The sequence below is a fragment of the Misgurnus anguillicaudatus genome, chromosome 3, assembly GCF_027580225.2.
Source record: "Misgurnus anguillicaudatus chromosome 3, ASM2758022v2, whole genome shotgun sequence".
Lineage (NCBI taxonomy): Eukaryota > Metazoa > Chordata > Actinopteri > Cypriniformes > Cobitidae > Misgurnus > Misgurnus anguillicaudatus.
Window position 1 is genome coordinate 34,534,542 of NC_073339.2, and position 14,030 is coordinate 34,548,571.

General features: G+C 38.4%; 1 protein-coding gene across 16 annotated transcripts in view; it reads left to right on the forward strand.

Annotated features, from left to right (window-relative positions):
• Positions 1-220: 220 nt before the first annotated feature.
• sorbs2a (sorbin and SH3 domain containing 2a) overlaps positions 221-14,030 on the forward strand; it is a 90,259-nt gene continuing 76,449 nt past the window's right edge. For 10 of the 16 annotated variants that reach the window (XM_055205658.2, XM_055205663.2, XM_055205675.2 and 7 more), the window contains exon 1: positions 12,407-12,942. The gene's annotated coding sequence lies outside the window, so the exon portion shown is untranslated. Of the gene's footprint in view, positions 353-12,406; positions 12,943-14,030 lie in introns of those variants that run through there. The other 6 variants (XM_055205661.2, XM_055205668.2, XM_055205659.2 and 3 more) reach the window with 4 other exon arrangements.

Sequence of the window (14,030 nt, forward strand, 5' to 3'; positions counted from 1 at the left end):
TCTTTGTTTGAGGAGAGCAGATTTCTGCGTTATCTAACAGTTTTACTGATCTCACAGTGTTGCAATATCAGCATCTATCAGTACAAAACACTGCATTGCACTGTAGTACACACAGACTAAAATGAAAAAAGTTGTGAGAGAAAGAACGAGAGAGAGAGAGGGGGGAATCAGAAAGAGGGAGATCAGCTGTACATATTCTCATTTACACACTGGAATCTACTTATAAAGAAACACATGCATAGATACTATAGGACATTTATTATAAAGCGAGAGAGTGAAAGCAAGTGGGTGCGTAATAAGGTTTCAGGACACGCTGTAGCTGGATTTGGATTGTACTGAAACTCTAGACAAGGTAAGATCTTTGCGTGTTTGCTGGCATGCACTTTTGCAGTTTTAATGTGTTATGTTGACATCATGATTTCCTAGACAAATAATTGTGCTGATGTCGTGGATGTGTGCTTGTGCTCATGCAAAATGTCAAAAAAGTATGTTGCTGTTACCTGTCTGTCCCTCTCTCTATATATTATTATATAAAGACATGTCTGTCTATCTATATATCTGTCTGTATATGATGGTGAAAATGAGGTATTTAGCCTACATTGTTACTGTAATATTACACTGTAGTAACAAGCCTGCTATCTTGTTCCCCAACAAAGCATAGTGTTTGGAGGTCAGCTTACTCCATTGTATGCCTACTTATGTTTGCGTGTGTGTGATTGTTGTTGTTATGCTGCAACTTACAGTACAGTATGCCTTAAAAAAGCACTCTGGGTTACTTGCAGACAATTCAATTGAAATCCTCCAGTACAATAGAGCTAAAATAGATGCTTAGACAAGACAGATCTTATAGCGAGCTCCAATAACTGAAAACATCTCAGCATACTATCAATCACCTGCTGAAATGACTTTTAATGGAATGTCAGACACGGCTTGACATTCGTGTATGGACCATAAAACCCTCATCGCTTTATATGTGAATAATTGGTAGAGTCTGTGCTTTGTGATTGTACAACAATAGCTCATGGATCTTTTTCACATTAGGAGGCTGCAGTACAGTCCAATCGCTGACTCAGCCACACACACATAATGTGCCCCTCGGGGTAGCAGGGCATCAATACTACACCCGGATCAGCAGCATAGCTCAGCACAGAACAGAGTAGAGTCTCTAATACAACACAAAACAGCAAGAACAACATTAAACTATATAGAAAACATTTCAGCAAAGGCATTCTGGATGGCGTAAATCTTCACAAATGATTTGTTGAAATATGCTGACCCCACAAGACCCTGAAGCATTCTTAACATGACTTCAGATAATCGCTGTTTCTTTGTACAGTGTGTAAACAAAGTCTTTTTAAGTACGTGGGATGAGCGAAGCCATTAGGTTAAGCCGTTTAAGTAAGTCATCACTCCTCACTCATAACGCTTGCTCTTTAAAAAAAAAAGTGCCTTAGGTAGAGGAAGTTGAACAGCCTGGTTGTCCCTTCCAGGAAATACCAGTTTGTTGGGAATGTGTGGGAATGAATTCTTAAATTCATTCTTGGCATTTTTGTCAAACTTGACTCGGATCTGGGAAAAACATAGATCCCTTTTTGGATATGATGATGATGGAGTAAATTTGATCTTTTAAGTGTGATTGAATCTTACAGGATTGCTTCCAAAGAAGGGCAAGAAACAGCTGTGTCTATCAGCTTTAGGTAAAGATATCTTTCATTATTACAACGATTGTGAGAAGACTTAGTTGAGATTTCTGCAGTCAATTTTGAATTTGATCCCTATTGTAATATTCTATTAGGTTGCTGGAATTGATTGAGCCATTACACGGTGGCGGCCGGTGACTTTTTTTTCGAGGGCGCTCGATGCGAAGTTCGTCACAACATGTATGTAGCCCATCATGCATGTGGTTCGTCATTTCAAAATATGTGTTCTACGCGTCGAATGATCCTATGTGCATCATGTGTCTTGTCAAAATAAGTGCCTGCTGCAGATGCGTCTAAAGGGTTTATGATAAAAGAGACTGGCATAATCTCATGCGTAATCAGAGTTTACTGTTAAGGGAGTGTCTTGTGTGTATTTTGTGAACGTGAGCATCTCATAATGGGTTTTGAAGCATGTGCAGCAGGCACTTATTTTGAACAAACACGTGATGCACATGGTTCAGATGATGCAACAAACACATACAGCGGGGAAAATAAGTATTTGACACATCAGCATTTTTATCAGTAAGGGGCTGGACACACCAAAGCTTTTTCGCCCGCGGCTGGCGCATGTTTTCAGTAGTTTCCAATGGAAGCTTGGCGCTTTTCAAATTAGCCAGCAGCTAGTGGTTTTCTTCCGCACTGAAACCCGGCGGTTTTTCCGTGCTCAGCGCTGAGCACCGATAGTTGAAAAATGTTCAACTTTGGAAGAAAAGCTCCGCTTGTCAATGTCAGTTCTCACGCGGCCGTCCAATCACAGTGGAGGAGGGGCGGGACAAGTTAGCTTAGCTGAAGAAAGCTGGCACTCAGCTGAAAAACAGCTGGCATTCTGCGTTGTCCAGGCGTTTTCAGCCACGTTTAAATGTTTTGGTGTACACAACCCCCAAGGGGATTTCTAAGTGGGCTATTGACGCAAAATTTCCACCAGATGTAACCATCAAGCCAAATATTAAATTCATATAAAGAAATCAAAACATTTAAGTATACAAGTTGAGTCATAATAAATAAAGTGAAATGACACAGGGAATAAAGTATTGAACACATGAGAAGAACAAGGTGCAAAATGGGATAGAAAGCCAGGAGATCACCTGCAATCTGTCAGTATTGAGAGTATATCAGTAATAATTGATATCAGCTGCTTTTGTCCTAATTGATGGCCTATAAAGGTTTCTCATTACCCAGGAGGCACGCAGGAAAGACTTCATGATGGGTAAAAGCAAATAACTCTCTCAAGATCTTCATAATCTTATTGTTGAAAAGTATGTTGATGGGAATGGTTATAGGCGCATTTCCAGAATGCTGAATATTCCTGTGAGCACAGTGGGGGTCATTATCGGGAAATGGAAAGATCATCACTTCACCATAAACCAGCCACGATCAGGTACTTCACATAAGATCCATGCATGCTCACCACGCAAGACTCCATTGCTGAACAAATAGCATGTTGAGGCTCGGTTAAAGTGTGCGAAAGAGCATTTGGAGAAGCCTGTGGATTATTGGGAGACTATAGTATGATCAGATGAAAGCAAAATTTAACTTTTTGGCAGTCATTCTACACACCATGTTTGAAGAAGAATTGGCGTTGGCCACCACCCCAAGAACACCATACCAACAACAGTTAAGTTTGGGGGTGGAAGCATCATGGTTTTGGGCTGCTTTTCAGCAAGGGGTACTGGCAGACTTCATATTAGTGAAAGCAGGATGAATGGAGCCGGGACATTCTGGATAAAAATCTGCTGCCATCTACCAGAAAGCTGAAAATGAAAAGAGGGTGAACATTTCAGCAAGAAAACGATTACACATGCAAGGCCAAGGAAACAATGAAATGGTTTGAAAGAAAGAAAATCAAGTTGCTTGAATGGCCCAGTAAAAGAAAACGGAAGATCAAAGTTCCTAAAAGAGGCCCATGGAACCTTCGAGATTTAAAGACCATTTGTGTGGAAGAATGGGCCAGAATCACTCTTGAGCAATGCAGACGACTGGTCTCCCCATACAATAGGCGTCTAAAAGTTGTAATCACCAACAAAGTATGAAATTAAGTGTGTTCAATACTTATTCCCTGTGTCATTTCACTTTATTTATTATGAGTCAACTTGTATACTTAAATGTTCTGATTTCTTATGAATTCAATATTTGGCTTGATGGCTACATCTGGTGGAAATTTTGTGTCATAGCCCACTTAGAAATCCCCTTACTGATAAAAATGTTGATGTGTCAAATACTTATTTTCCCTGCTGTATTTTGAAAACACAAGCAACACACATGACAATCCGAACACATATTTTGAATTTGCGCCCCTTGGATGAGCAGTCACGATCCGCCACTGCCATTACCTAATTACTAACCAATAAAAAACTGGGTCACTTGAGGTATGTCGTTGACCTATCTATCTTTTCCTGACCCCACTTTGCTAAATAGGACGTGTTTGAATCAACATCTTTTTTCTCTCCTGGAACCTTCTATTGTACAAACATTCGGTCCATTAACTACCCCTAAAATTAGATGAAAATGATCGATGAGAATGTTGAACGTCTCACATCCCCAAACCGTTGACGTAAGGCTTAACATCTGGTCCACTGGAGGAGACAATCTTGCCAATCATAGTTGTGGGTGTGTCACCTGAGGCTGAGACTAAGCAAGCCCCATCAACCTTAGTTAGCACTAAAGTTAATCTAACTCTAAAATCTAATAGAAATGTTGTTGTGACCAAGAGGACCGCTAATGTAGGAACAAATTATTTATTCAAAACTGTAATGATAAGCCTTTTGTGTATATGTGTGTGAATCAGAAGAGATAAGATTAATCTTAGCCATGCAAAACAGACAATGCTGTACTACAGCAGAAATTGTGTATCATCTTGTGTATGTGTGTGCTTGTGCGTTGGTGTATTTACATCCATATTGCAATATAGCAATCTTGTCAGCATCATCAACATATGCCAGTGTGCCTCAGAGGCAATCTATAGCATCCTCTTTTCATTATTTTTTGATCGATTCATATATTTTGCCACTCATAATCTCTGTTTGAAACTTAAAATTGCAAGTTGCTGAGTTATTTCAAATGAAGTCAAACTGACTTTACCTACAATCTCTCTCTCTCTCTCTCTCTCTCTCTCTCTCTGTCTCTGTCTCTGTCTCTGTCTGAGTGTGTGGGTGCTAGCTGTTATAAAAATGGTAGAGATGCTGATTGCTAAGTGCTGCTGAGAGCGTCTTTGTTTATATGTTCTTGTTGTGCAGAGGTGGCTTTGATGTCTACTGCGTGAGTGAGGAATGGCACTGATAGTGTGTGAATCACATCTTAGCATAGCAGGCCATCTACTGAACAATTTATGTCACCAATTTAATATTCCATATACTTCCATTTATAGCAATAAGGCCTGTTTTTAGGGTTTGGTATTTGTTTCATTGTGGGGACGAAATGTATAACAGAACAGCCAACAGGGAAATGGACATATTCAATGTCTCATTATAAATCTTTCAAAGATGATTCATAATAGAAAATGTGAGTGATGAAGTCCTTGCCATGCTAGAAAAAGACATGCATGTGCATTGGTGTCCATTATTGTGTAAAAAAATGGGAATATTTTCCTTTCCCCCATTCTTTGAAGGATCTAAGTGATGCAGACGCTCACCATGCCAGAATCACACCTCTCTTCTCACTTCTGCTTCATCCGCTCTTCTCCACTCCCCCTTTCCGCTTTTCTGAAGTTCTCTCTCAATCTTTTCCCTGAGGTTTCTTTCTCACTTAATATCCAGACATAACAACATCTCTCTCTCTCTCTCTCTCTCTCTCTCTCTCTCTCTCTCTCTCTCTCTCTCTCTCTCTCTCTCTCTCTCTCTCTCTCTCTCTCTCTCTCTCTCTCCCTCCCTCTCCACTTTCTCAGTATCAGGCAATGAATGCATCACATATTTAGATTGGTTTCAAGAGTGTCTAGTGAGGGTTGAAGTGGATGGTTAAATATATGTGTGTGTGTGTGTGTGTGTGTGTGTGTGTGTGTGTGTGTGTGTGTGTGTGTGTGTGTGTGTGTGTGTGTGTGTGTGTGTGTGTGTGTGTGTGTGTGTGTGTGTGTGTGTGTGTGTGGTCAGACTCTGACTCTAATCTCAGGCCTTAAGGTCTGTACAGTGGCCGAGAATGTGTGTGTGTTTCTGAGGGCAGTTATGTAACGCTAGAAGCAGACTGTAGGGTCTGAGGAATTATGTGTCTAGATTTAGATGATTTCTGTAAAAAGACACAATATCATAACACAAAACAGCTATTGTAAATGTGGAATACATCTATGCAGTACTTCATTTGCTGTTTTTTGTTGTTTAATATTACAGTTTTTCTGAATTGCCAAAACAAATTTTTAGAAACCATCACTCATTTTCTCAAAACCTTAAACACAAATCCCAATTTCAAACAAAATTTACAGAACCCCTGACTCTTCCAGCAAAATCAAACAATTCCTTCAAAACCATTTCACTTGTACTCAAAATCAAACTAAGCTTTCAAATCATACACACATAAGTCTATAATATAAAACACTACAAAGCATCCATTAGACACTACCTTAAAATATGGAAAACACAACATCCAGGACATCTGCTTACAATGTTTACTGTACATAACAACACACTTGACAAATACTGTTAAAAATCTATATTACTGTAATCACAAGTTTAGTTTAGTTAATATACAGTAGTGAATACTTTACTGTAAGTACTGCAAGTAATAGTAAGTTTTCAATATTACTGTATGCAGCACTTGTATTGCGTAAGTCAGCAATATAACTGCAAATTTTGCCAATTGCATCGTCTCTGGTGTCCTTTTCTTCCTCATACTCTTCATCTGCCTCTCAGACTGTTTCCAATCCACACAATTGGTAAAAAATACCATTAGATAAAAGTGTGTAGAATTTTGAGTTGTTGTGTTTACTCGATGATAACGGTGTTGTAGTTGTGTTCAACTTTTGCCTGCCTGTGTTTAGCATTTATAAAACAAGTGCATTGCAGTGTGAAATGTGTGTTTTAATGAGAAGTTTGTGTTTAGAATTTTGCAAAAAGAGTGCATGATTTGACAAATGTGTTTAGGCCACTATGAATTTGGTTCAGAGATTGGGGTTTAGTGTTTTAGCATTTCAGAAAAACTGTAAAAATATATATTACACATGTTTGAGAGAATGAGAAAGATATTCTTGTACATTCTAATTGGAACATTCTTCTAATTTCTGAAAGTCTACAAGACATGCTCAAGTTTATCATGTGTCATAAGAAACATTTAATAAAGCTCACTAAGACCTAACCATTGAGGATGTAGTGTGATCATGTGCTAACAAAGTAAAGAAATGAAAACATTCTGCAATAAAATCTCAATGATTAAAGCACACCCGGGCCTTTCTAAAAAAGAATGTTCATTCTGTTAATACATGATCAATACCGAATTAATTCTGCTTGAATGCGGTGCCAATAACATGATTGATGTTACAAATAAAAAGGGGATGAGAGAAAGAAACAAAGAAATGCAGCAAACACAGACATGCAGAGTGATACAAACAGTCCCACACTGCAAATAAATCAATTTCTTACTTAGTATTTTTGTCTTGTTTTCAGTAAAAACATCAAAAAATTCTTAAATTACTCTAATTAAGAATATTTTCTGGATGAGCAAAATGACCTAGGAAAATAAGTCTAGTTTTTAGACAATAAATATATAAAATTTAAGTAAATTAGTGCTTTAAACAAGCAAAAAAATCTGCCAATTGGGTAAGAAAATTAATCTTGAAATAAGTTTACTTTTTATAAACACTTAATTCAAGAAAAAAATTCTTATTCCATTGGCAGATTTTTTTGCTTGTTTTAAGCAGAAATTCGCTTAAAATGTATATGTTTTGTCAAAAAACTAGACTTATTTTCTTAGGTCATTTTGCTCATCAAGAAAATGCATCTTAATTTAAGAATTTTTTGATATTTTTACTGAAAACAAGACAAAAATACTAAGAAAGTAAGAAAGTCCTTTTTTTTGCAGTGCAGTGCTTTTATATTAAAAACAAACCCAACTACCGCATAACTTATGTCCATATTTGACCCAAACATGGGTTGAAACAACCCAACATTACTTTTTTCATGTTTAAGGGCTATAATTGGGTCCCCGGTGTTTCTATGAACCTAGAAAATGTGAAAAAGATTAACCCATTAACTTAGTTTTGTTAAACCATTCTCTGCAAGCATGTGAAAAAATAGAATAGAATTGAAATTTGACTCCCCTTGTGATGTCAGAAGTGGATAATACCGCCCCTTTATCTGCACTATCCAACCACAGCACTGCCATTTAGTGCTGAGATCAGCTCATTTGCATTTAAAAGGACACACCCAAAAATGACACATTTTTGTTCACACCTACAAAGTGATAATTTTAATAAATTATCTGTATGGTTTTAGAACTTCACTGACGTACCATGGGGACACCAAAGATTTATTTGACATCTTATAAAAGTCTTGTAAAATGTCACTTTTAAAGGGTGGTCACACTGGACTTTGAGCATGTGAATATTTTTCGGACGTTGCTGCAAATATGGGCGGGAAGTGATTTGTCCATCTTTGCTTTACAGAGTGAAAGGTCATGACGTGACATGTTTTCTACTTGTCACATGTCTCCACGTAATACAAATTCAATGCGTTACAATCTATACATTTTATCAGTACATGTGTTTCCTGGGATCAAACCCATGATCTGTACCATCTGAGCTACAGGAATACCGTATTTATTCTTCCCTGTAGTTTTTGCTTAGACATGTAGAAACTATATAAACACCATAATTGATGGTTTATTCAACGCTGTAAAGCTGAACATCTCAATCTGTTTAAGTGATCACAAGTACAGTTGTATGCAAAAAGTTTGGGCACCCTGACAATTTCCATGATTTTCATTTATAAATATTTGGGTGTTTGGATCAGCAATTTCCAATCCGAACAATAAACCTCATTTCACTCCTAAAATATTACTGTGCCCTTCAGTTATTTGATAAATCAAACTGAAACTGCTGATCCAAACAAATATTTAAAAATGAAAATCATGGAAATTTTCAGGGGTGCCCAAACTTTTGCACACGACTGTGTACTGTACCAAGACTGAGAACATCTCAATCTCATTTCTCTCAACATCAAAGGTGAGTCGAAGAGCTCTCGAACCTATTCATTACTACTTTCCCAAAAATGACCTCATGCTGGAATGTTCCTGTCTGGAAAGCTAAGCGGGCAGTGATACATTATCAAGCACAGGGAATGCGACGCTTTCTAGAAGCAGATCACATGTGAACAGTAGCTGGAGATAAGGTGATATTTTTTCCTGTGTGCTTCATCACATATGCAGACACAGACAAGTGTATGTGTGTGTAAAGAAAGCATGCAGAGTGCGTTTTGTGGTATTTTTAGTACCCACATGTGAGATAATTAAAGTGCAGGGTGACGTCATGATTGGTGGGCTGTGATATGTGTCACCCTGCATGCGTATTTGTCTATTCACGTGTATGCGATTTCAGTAACACTCAGGGTGTGTACTGTGTGTCTGGATCTTAGTGAGGGAAACCAGCATAGCTTGGTTTTAACCCAGCTACCAATCAGGGTGGCAAGAATTTGACTTTCTGAGTAACTCATAAAAATGTCTATGTTTGTTTTTAGTCAAATGACTTGGACAAGTGTATAGGCTATAAGCTTGTTTTAATTTAATATACACCATTTTGTATAACAATTGAACACAATTTCATTTAGAATATATCAGTTTGTTGGTGTTTGTTCACTGACAATCACCACATCCTTTCAAAACAAGTTTAAGAGTTTATATTGAAGATAGATATTAAAAGCATGTGTTAATCACTACTGTGTCTTTCTTTGCAGTGGAAGCTGGCGTTTTGTTAAATCACAAACAGACATTTGTAGACCTTTAACCATTAGGTTATCTCCTGTTTAAGTGTTATTTAAGAACATCTATCTATAGGCTTTACTTATGGAGTGGTTTGTCGCTGACCCCTCCATTATAACCACATACAATCACCCTTGCAGTGCACTCCCTCAGGGTCCTATGTGTTGATGACTGGGCTCTCAAAAACATCCCCTCAATGTCATAGCGATTTTCCAGTCCAGATAACCAAGAGCTCTGGCTAGCTTCTGAGACTAGACGCATACACACTGTCACTCACCTGCGCACACACACCGTTATATTCTATTGCAAAGGTCAGCTATGAGTGAAGAGATTTATATTTGGACATCTTTGATCTGTAGTTGGTAAAGGTGATACTGATGTGTCGTGTGACAGAACTGAAATTTGTGCTAAATACACTGTCTGACTGGTACTGGTACACCATCTCTAGGCCTATATATCATCTCCAGTTACACTAGCGCCTCTCCAAATCAGAAATAGATAGATTGCTTGGTATATGGGTTAAACCTCTAACAACAGGATTTCTCAGGATAAATCAGATTAAAGTAACACGTTTTTAACAACTGGTTATAGGGGGCGGATTCAGAGTGTACAATAATAACTTACCTGTAAGATAGCTTACTGAGGTCTCTATGTTCAACAAATGTGAAGACAGATGTGACATTTACTGTTTTTTAAGAATGCCGACAGATGAATATGATCAGAATAAATGTGTCATTTTAAACACAATTAGTGCATATGAGAAGAATGTCTATTTTATTATAAGAGGAGATAAAACCAAAAGCCTGCGATTTTGCTCTCGGTTTCAGAATTCCAAACAGATGATGACTAAAGGTCCTCTGTGGAAAAACAGAAAAACACATTTTAATATTGCATGAAAGCATGGCATCCACCCATAATGAAGCCTTTCTTATTGCTCACTGTCTCAGTGACTGCCAGATTACTGTATTGGGTTTTAGTGTACAACATATATGTTAAATATATATATATTTTTTACACTTTATCACTTGTATGAGGTAAAAAGCAATATTTTGTGTGCTAAATAAGCAATCTAAGATAACAATGAGAGTCATTTTTGTGATTTATTGTTTTTAAACATAAAATCATTCTACACATGTAAAGAACATTCTGTGAAAATATAACTTTGATATATTTGATATCGATTGAGTAAGACCATGACAATGATTGAAATCAAACTTCGATGCTCCTAATCTCCTAATTAGATTATGAGACTAAAGCCCTATTCGGACGGGATTAGTTTTACAGGGGGACCTCTGAGAAAATCATGCTTTTCAGAGGTCCTCTGTGTTTTTAATCCAGTCCGAATCTGCCATTTCTGTGTTTTTCTCTTCTACGCAGCGTCTGAAGTTTGCATATTATATATTATTTCTCTCTCCAAGATCCACTCGCGTGCATTTTTGTTTATGATAAGATTATAAAGTAGCGCGTGAGGTGCCGTTCTATGCTGGTGAATGATCTCAGCTTCAGAGTGGATATTTGATGAGCTCCCTGATCTCTGCTTTAATACAGTTTTCAGACATTCTCATCGTGATTGTTTATATGCATTTAAAACCTGCATTTTGAGGAGCTGAACGATATATCTTGTTGGGATGACGCACGGGTATTTTTCGTTTATTATAGCTCAAATGAGCACGTGACGCAATATTCTTTTATGCTGCTGAATGATCTCCGTTTCAACGCAGTAAGTAATAAGCTAACTTACCTGATATCTGCTTCAGTCCAGTTTGCTGACATTTCTTGTCGTGAATGTTGTAAATCCCTCATTTGAAAGAGTTGAACCAACTTCATGTTGCCCACACTATGGCACGTGCGTCATTGTTTATGCGTCTCATTTATCATTTCCTGATTACTGCGTCAATCTAGTTTGCAACATTTCTCGTGGTGAATGTTTATATGCATGTTATCTCTCGTTTTAAGGAGCTGAACCATAACTTTTGTTGTGATGATGCGCGCATCCTCACTATGACACGCCCATTACGGCATTCTTTCGGCTTTTTGTTCACACAGAGGGTTATCCGGGTATCTGACTAGGTCCTCTTTCCGGCAACGATCCCAGAAGATTAACGGAACGAGTTTTTGTTCACACAGACCCTTGTCTGGCAATTTTACGGGAATTTTCCGGGACCAAAGGTCTGTGTGAATGGGGTTTAGGTCCTCTTTCCGGGAACGATCCCAGAAGATTAACGGGACAAGTTTGTGTTCACACAGTCGCTTGTCTGGCAATTTTACGGGTATTTTCTGGGACCAAAGGTCTGTGTGAATGGGTTTATAAGAGTGAGGCTCATGAACGTTGGATTACCCAAATGTTTTTTTAGCAATGTTTTTTCTTCATGTTGGGTTTAAGATGTAGTTTGAAACACTTTTAAATAAAAATATTTTAATTAATAAATTTAAATTATTATTTTTTTAAATATCCTAATTTTGCTAAAGCTGTTACAAATAAGAAGACGGGATCTTTAATATTCTCTGGAGTATAAAGTGTGGCAACTAGCCCTTGTCTTCCTCTATCTTTTACACCCTGCATTCCTACAAAAGACTTTCAAAGCGATGGCTGTGATGTAAAAGTAATTTCAATTATCAGAGATGCCTTTCAGTTGTCCCATGCTCTGACTTTGTACATTTAATTTAATACAGGCCTATCACTGTAATATAACATCTTATTAGTGCAGTGCTTTTGCCCTTGAGTGTCAGAAGTGACCTCAGCATCTCCCATCCTGCATGAGGCCAAGCGCTGATTGAAATGTTCTCGTTGCCATGGTTACAGAAAACCGCGAGGGACCAATGCGCGGCGCTGCTCTCCATCTCACACACACAGGAGGGCACAGACTCTATACGCCATGCTATAAAATACTCCTATTTCCTGAGAAACAAGGCAGCGGTCGGTATTCATTGGACGACGTCTGGATAAATCGCTATTCGTGGACTTGCCCAGTGGGCTTGTGGCGCGCTCGCACGCGCGCGTCGGTTCGAGCATGCACAGCGGGTGTGATCTTGCGTTTCCATCTCCACCTCCTCCCGGAGCCGACACGGATAGGCGTTTCGTCATGTGTAAAGAGACAGTTTTACCGCAATGCTATTCCAATAGCTCTCCAGTTCCGCACGAGAGCCACTGACCCGCGTCAAGAGAAAGGGAAGTCCATGCGCATTCACGCGTTCATCTGGAGTCGACTCAGCGGAATAGGAGCAGGTGGGCGCTTTCTGGACTTCTTCACTCTCATCTCTGATATTAATGGACTCATATGCTGATTAGAACGTAACTGCGGGCTCTTGGGTTTGGTAGAGGACTCCGTATGCGCGTGTGTTACTCAGGGTAAGAAGGCTGCTTTTACCGGTGACACTAACTGAATTATAGCGCAAATGCAATGGAGTTGAGGACTTCAAAAGCACAGGTTCTCAGAGGCATCATTTCAGAGGTAGAGCATGATTTGGGAGACATAATTTTGAAGCTGATTTTGGAGGCATCATTTTAGAGGTAGAGCATGATTTTGGAGACATTATATTGAAACTAGAGAATTGTTTTGGAGGCATAATTTCAAAGGTAGGGAATGATTTCAGAGGTAGAACATTTTATAAGAAATAAAAGGCAAAGCAATTTAGATACAGATTTCAGAAGTCAGCAACTCAGCATTGCCCCGCTCTATGCATTAACAGAATGTAAAGGTGTGTGCACCAGAGATGCGGTGTTCATTACACAGACCACATCAAAACAAAATGTAGCTGACAGATGTTGAAACACCCCATGTTAATTTATTTCTGTAGCTCAAATATAGTGCATTACATGCAATGTATAGATCAAATGCACTTTGGCTTAAAATGCTAAATGTAGCTGCTGTTTTTCATTTTGAGGAGTGACACATAAAGTGCAATACAGCTTTATTCAATAGTTTATTCAGGAGTATTGTCATCTGTATATTGATCAACCTACTGTATAGTGAAATTGTTCTTCTCCAGATCAAGCAGCCGCAAGCATTATTTAAAAAGATCTGTGTTTCTAGTTGTCTTAGTTGACACAACAAGTGTATTGAGATGTAATAGAGTTGTGTCAGTTTTGTCCTCTCATTCCGATCATTTGACATGTGGATTGAGTTTGTGCAGAGAGTGAAACCGATTACCAGTAACTCAATCTAGCATGACCTTCCACAGCAACAAAAGAGCGCTTGTGTCCCAAAATCCTGCGCCAAGATCCTTTGGCTTAATTGATTAACATAACAATTAAGCAACATGTCATTAGCAACTCGGTGAGGCGAGTATCACTGATTATGGTCAACTATGTGGCTTTGCAGTAGTAGTTGGGATTATGTTTTTTTATGCTTAAATAGTTAGTCCGGACCTATTTGTTAATAATCTGATGTAAGCATAATTTTAAGCAAAGCAAAGTCTATTGCACAACTGTAATGC